Raw genomic sequence first — 6,386 nt, forward strand, 5'->3', positions numbered from 1 at the left:
TACAACATCGACCCAATTTCTCCGGTCCATGACAGGAGAGTTTTGAAAGTGACAAAACACTGTTCCACACATTTAAAAACACTTAATCAATGTTTACCCAGGATCCATGCACCTTCCCTGGCTTGTAAAATGTGGTGATGCGCCCTGGAGGTATCCTACTATTTAAAACATGTAAACACTCATGTACACCATTCATAGGGTTCCCTAACACAATGCACATAGTCTGGAGCTCTCACTGGGGTCCTGGATATGCTTTAATCAGGCTTGTCCATTTGGCTATCAGATTGTTAACGAAATGGACATATTTCCGTCCATTTGTCTATCAGTTTGTTAACGAAACGAGCAGATCCACCGTTTTCCCCGTAAAAATGATTTTTAATCGTTGTCTTTGCATTTAAATGATGGATGCTATCATCCACATGGTTCCTTAACACAATGCACATAGTCTGGAGCTCACTGGGGTCCTGCACAAGCTTTAATCAGGCTTGTCCATTTGCCTATCAGTTTGTTAACGAAATGGACAGATCCACCGTTTTCCCCCTAAAAATGATTTTTAATCGTTGTCTTTGCATTTAAATGATGGATGCTATCATCCATATGGTTCCTTAACACAATGCACATAGTCTGGATCTCACTGGGGTCCTGCATATGCTTTAATTAGGCGCTCTCTGTGCACTTTGGCTCGGATACATTTGTTGCCTCGGAGACCCCCCAGCATGGTTCTTAACAAACTTTAAGTTTTTTAAATGACCTCTGGAGGAATGCAAGGGGAGTTTGATGGGACTCTACCTGCCTTATGAGGCACTATTTTGGGATACATTTTAACAGTTTTAGCCCTTTTTTATGGTTCTCCAAAAAGTTGACTTAGACTTTTTCTGAGTCTGGAGGAATGCAAGGGGAGTTGGCAGGGGACTCTACCCGCATTATGAGGCACTATTTTGGGATACATTTTTTCATTTTCACCCCTTTTTTATGGATGTCACAGATCAAATGGCAAACGCGACCCGCCAACGGAGGGCCTCCGCCGGCCCGGCCTCGTGCCGGTGCTCTGGCGGTCGGTTCCTCCGAACTGCGGGTTCGACTCTGATGGCCGGGAGGGACGAGGGAACCGTCAGGGGGGTCTGCTGGAGGCTCCTGCTGGAGTCCTGCGCTTCACCGGGACCTGGCTCGAAAAACTCGAAACCCTGACTCCAGTGCGGTGTGGCGGCCGTGCGCCTCCGGGTACCTGACTCCCCTGCCTCCTCCGTGTGCTGCGTGGGCTGCGTGGGGGTAACCCTGCGTGTCCGTTACCCTGCGTGTCCGTTACCCTGCGTGTCTCTTACCTCCCAGGCCGACCGATATGAAGCGTTTCCAGGACAAACCGTCTGAGTCAGGGGTCCCACCACGGGTTCCGCAGCGGGGTGGAAGTTCCACCTCCCCACTTTGCCGCGGAGTGCAAGACAAACACCTGTTTCTCTAATCCTCCACTGTTGCATAGCGGCCTTAGTCGGCTGCGGCATTCAGCAATTGGCCTTGCTCCGGGGACCACGGCTCGGTGGCTTCACATGATATAGGGTCGACCCTACTTCTTCACAGGCTACCTGTTTGATCCTGCGTAACAACCACATATATGCTTGTCTGCAAAGAGGGAAATGCCTGGTCCCGCCCGGGTGTTCCTCTACGGCTAGTGTCCAGCCAGCTGCGGTATCAGCAAATTTGACCCGCCATCGGAGGGCCTCCTCCCCGGGTCCAGGTTCCGGTGCTTGGCGGTCGGTTCATCTAAACTGCGGGTTCGACTCTGCTCCTGGAGCGGACAAAGATATGTGTATTTGCCTGAAGGATGGAAATAAACAAAGAATGATATTTTACAGGACATGATGGATATATGTGTTTTTTCCAGGCTTTTTGGAAATAAACCAAATGTGATTTTGCAGGGCATTACGTTGCTCATTTACCCATGTGGTGTTGTGCAGTACATTACTGAGCTCATTTAACGATATGGTGTACCAGGAGAAGTGGGATGCTGCCATGTCCCAACTGGTCTCCGGAGGAATATAAGGAGAGTTGACAGGGGACTCTGCCCAGTGCTTGTGGACCGAATGAGGGGTGTGTTAGAGGGGAAGGCTCTGGCTGTTTCTGAAGCCTCTGCTTCTACCTTCTCTCCCAACCCCGTTACCAGTGCGTGCCTGCTGTAAAAGGCAGGTGAACGGGCTCTCACTGCCACTAACGCTGAGCCTGGCTCCCGAGCAGCATGTTCTCCCCGGCAGTCCACCAGCAGATGAAAAACACCCACCTCTCCGCCTCTTCCGAGGGACGAGGGAACCGCGCGGGGGAGTTTGCTGGATGCTCCTGCTTGAGGCTCCTGACGGGTGCTCCGTACTGCGTTTCACCGGGACCTGGCTCGAAAAACTCGGAACCCTGACTCCAGTGCGGTGTGGCGGCCTCGACCTGGCCGTCCACCGTGCGCCTCCAGGTACCTGACTCCCCTGCCTCCTCCGGGGGCAGGTGCGAGGGGTTCAATGCCTCCTTCCCCCGCTGCGGCGAAGGCCGGAGCGGGATGGAGCGCCCGGAGGTACTGTTATCCCCACGTTTTTGTACCCAAAACTGTCTTGAAGATCCGCTCCATGTTCAGGGCGGCAGCAGCTGCAGCAGCATCATCAGAAGGAGGTCTACCACCATCAGCTACCTCCGAAGAGGGCTCAGGGGCGGAGAGCAGCGATACCTCTTCTTCAGGGCCGGTTGATACTCCTGATGAGGGGGCAGGGGCCGTGGACTCAACTTTTTTTCCCCGGTGCACCGTACAAGTTAGACGGCTAATATGGCCCCCAGGCCCCTGCTAATCATGTTTTTATTATGTTTATTATGTATATTTCGTATACTGTTTTTGTAAAAATCGTGTGATAATTAAATAAATAATAAAACATTAGTATAACCTTGAAGGTTCCCAAGGGCAAATACAGTGCCAGGTATCAGACTATTTAAACAATGTTTACCCATGATTCAGACACCTTCCCTGGCATGTAAAATGCGGTGATGCGCCCTGGAGGTATCAGACTCCAGAGGTACTCCAGAGGTATTCCTCTCCTGGAAATGCATGTGCATTTCCAGGAGAGGTTACATGTTAAATTATATCGTGCAAAATGACAGGCTACAACTCTCTTCCAGATGTTTAAAAACACTTTCCCCGACCATTTAAACATTATTTCTGGCTTGTAAAGTGCGGTGATGAGCCCTGGTAGTATCAGACTATTTAAAGGGTTACCAGGAGTATGAGAATATCCTCCACAGGTGGGGGGGGTGGTGGTGCCGTGAATAAGGCAGAATATGGATGCCGATGTGCGGACGGTAAAGCACCGCAAAATCCACCCCCTTTAGGGTTACCAGGGGCATGAGGTTCTGTAGGGTGTGATCAACTGGGTTTAGTCCGTGGGGGAGTGCTTAAGTCCGGGGGCCCGGGGACTCACGGTGCACAAGGTTATGGAAGTGCCACTGTTGCCGGAGGTCCTTAGTCCGTCCTTTGGCGCTCTGTGAGGGGCTAAAGAGAGGTGGTTTTCCCGGTCCCTCTCCTGGAGGTATGAAATAACCTGAGCTCCATGTGAGGGAGAGAGGCTGGAGGTCCTTAGTCCGTCCTTTGGGGCTCTGTGAGGTGCCAAAGAGGGGTGCTTTTCCCAGTCCCTCTCCTGGAGGTGTGAATAAACCTGTTTGCCCGTATTAGGAAGCCGAGCTGGAGCCACTTCGGGGGTCTGTGAGCAGCCACAGAGAGGTGCTTTTCCCGGTCTATTTCATGGAAGTCTGACATGAGCAGAGTGTGCATGCTTTGAAACTAATACACCCACGCTTAGCATGCTATTTTAGGGTATAAATCTTATCTTATCATCATGGATGTACCTGTATTTAAAAAAAGCTTACAGCACCGGGTATTCCCGGGCGGTCTCCCATCCAAGTACTGACCCGGCCCGACCCTGCATTACTATGGGTCTCTGAAACAATCAGACTTTTACCACACTGTTAGCAGGCTTTAATCAGATTTTTAGCACTCTTTTCCCCGCAGAAACTAGTTTAAATCACTGTGGTCACCATGGTTGGTGTTTAGGAATGTACCTGTGTGTGGTGCGGAGCTTCCCTGCACTTTAAATCCATTGATTTGCCCTGTTTTTATTGTATTTTTTACTGTTAATGCACTGTGCTCCCTGGGATGATGCGCCCTCCTGCGGGGACACATGAGAACTGCACTCAAATCACTTTGTGCTTTTTAAACAGTTTAAAATAGTTTTTTCCACTTTTAAAAACCGCTTTCTGCCCTGGAAATCATTTCTAATCATTATTACTGTTATGGAGGGGCTGCAGGAACACTTTCCCCGCCTTGCAAATATTTATTCCTGGGTAAAATAATCCATTTGTTCCGCCTGCTTTCCGTCAGCACCTGCGGCTGTCGGATTAAAACAGTTTCATGCACTTTTAACACTCACGTACCCAGGATTCCTGCTCCTGGACCTCTGCATGTGTGTGTGCCTGTGAGTCTGGGGCCCTGAGAGCAGCGACTCTGCCGTTTTTACCTGCTTGTCCATTTGGCTATTCAAATGTTAACGAAACGGACGGAATTCCGTCCATTTGGCTATCAGAATGTTAACGAAATGGACAGACTTCCGTGCGCATCAGCGGCTGTCGGATTAAAATAGTTTAATGCGCTTTTAACACTCACTTAGCCAGGATTCCTGCTCCTTTCCTAGTTTACAAAGTGAGGTGACACAGCCTGTCCTCTGGGTGGGCTCTGTGGGGGGGGTATCGCAGCCTGCTCCTCTCTGCCTGCTGCTGCTGCTGCGATCTGCCTGCCGCTGCGCTCTGCCTCTATCCACACAACTTTCCCCCACCTCTCAGAGACTTATTGCTGGGTAAAAAAGCCATGTGCACCACCTTGGTTCTCTGTACGTGTGTATGCCTGTCAGTCTGAGGCCCTGACCGCAGCGACTCGGCTGTTTTTACCTGCTTGTCCATTTGGCTATCAGAATGTTAACGAAATGGACAGATCCACCGTTTTCCCCCTAAAAATGATTTTTAATATTTATTTTTGCATTTAAATGATTGAAGCTATCATTAATATGGTTCCTTAACACAATGCACATAGTCTGGAGCTCACTGGGGTCCTGCATATGCTTTAATCAGGCTTGTCCATTTGGCCATTCAAATGTTAACGAAACGGACGGATTTCCGTCCATTTGGCTATCCGGATGTTAATGAAATGGACAGACTTCCGTGCGCATCAGCGGCTGTCGGATTAAAACAGTTTAATGCACTTTTACCACTCACACAGCCAGGATTCCTGCTCCTTTCCTGGGTTACAAAGTGATGTGACGCAGCCTGTCCTCTGGGGCAGCCTGCTCCTCTCTGGCTACTGTCCACATGCAAGCATTCTTCCAGGTAATGTCTGAGGGTCATTTCAAATCGTTTCAAGCTGCTTTGGGTGTGCGCCATCCGTGGAGTCTCCCCGCCTCTCAGAGACTTATTGCTGGGTAAAAAAGCCATGTGCACCGCCCTGGTTCTCTGCACGTGTGTGTGCCTGTGAGTCTGAGGCCCTGACAGCACTCTGCTGAGGCCCTGACCGCAGCGACTCGGCTGTTTTTGCCTGCTTGTCCATTTGGCTATCAGATTGTTAACGAAATGGACAGATCCACCGTTTTCCCCCTAAAAATGATTTGTAATCGTTATTTTTGCATTTAAATGATTGATGCTATCATTAATATGGTTCCTTAACACAATGCACATAGTCTGGAGCTCACTGGGGTCCTGCATATGCTTTAACAGGGCTTGTCCATTTAGCCATTCAAATGTTAACGAAACGGACGGATTTCCGTCCATTTGGCTATCCGAATGTTAACGAAACGGACAAACTTCCGTGCGCATCAGTGGCTGTCGGATTAAAACAGTTTAATATGCTTTTACCACTCACGCAGCCAGGATTCCTGCTCCTTTCCTGGGTTACAAATTGAGGTGACGCAGCCTGTCCTCTGGGGCAGCCTGCTCCTCTCTGGCTACTGTCCACATGCAAGCATTCTTCCAGGTAATGTCTGAGAGTCATTTCAAATGGTTTCAAACTGCTCTGGGTGTGCGCCATCCATGGAGTCTCTCCGCCTTCCAGAGACCTATTGCTGGGTAAAAAAAGCCATGTGCTCCGCCCCCTGGATCTCTGCATGTGTGTGTGCCTGTGAGTCTCTGGCTACTGTCCACATACCCGCATTATGAGGCACTATTTTCGGATACATTTTCTAATTTTCACCACTTTTCCCTGGGTAAAATTAGGTCTGTCACTTTGGCTAACCGCACCACTGTCGGTCGTCTCCCGAGAGTGGATATCCATTGCCCCTAAATAGGGGTAGGGCCTATCTCCTGATGGGCATGCCCATGGGCGC

The sequence above is a fragment of the Notothenia rossii genome (genome assembly GCF_949606895.1).
Source record: "Notothenia rossii genome assembly, chromosome: 10".
In the NCBI taxonomy this organism is placed as follows: Eukaryota; Metazoa; Chordata; class Actinopteri; order Perciformes; family Nototheniidae; genus Notothenia; species Notothenia rossii.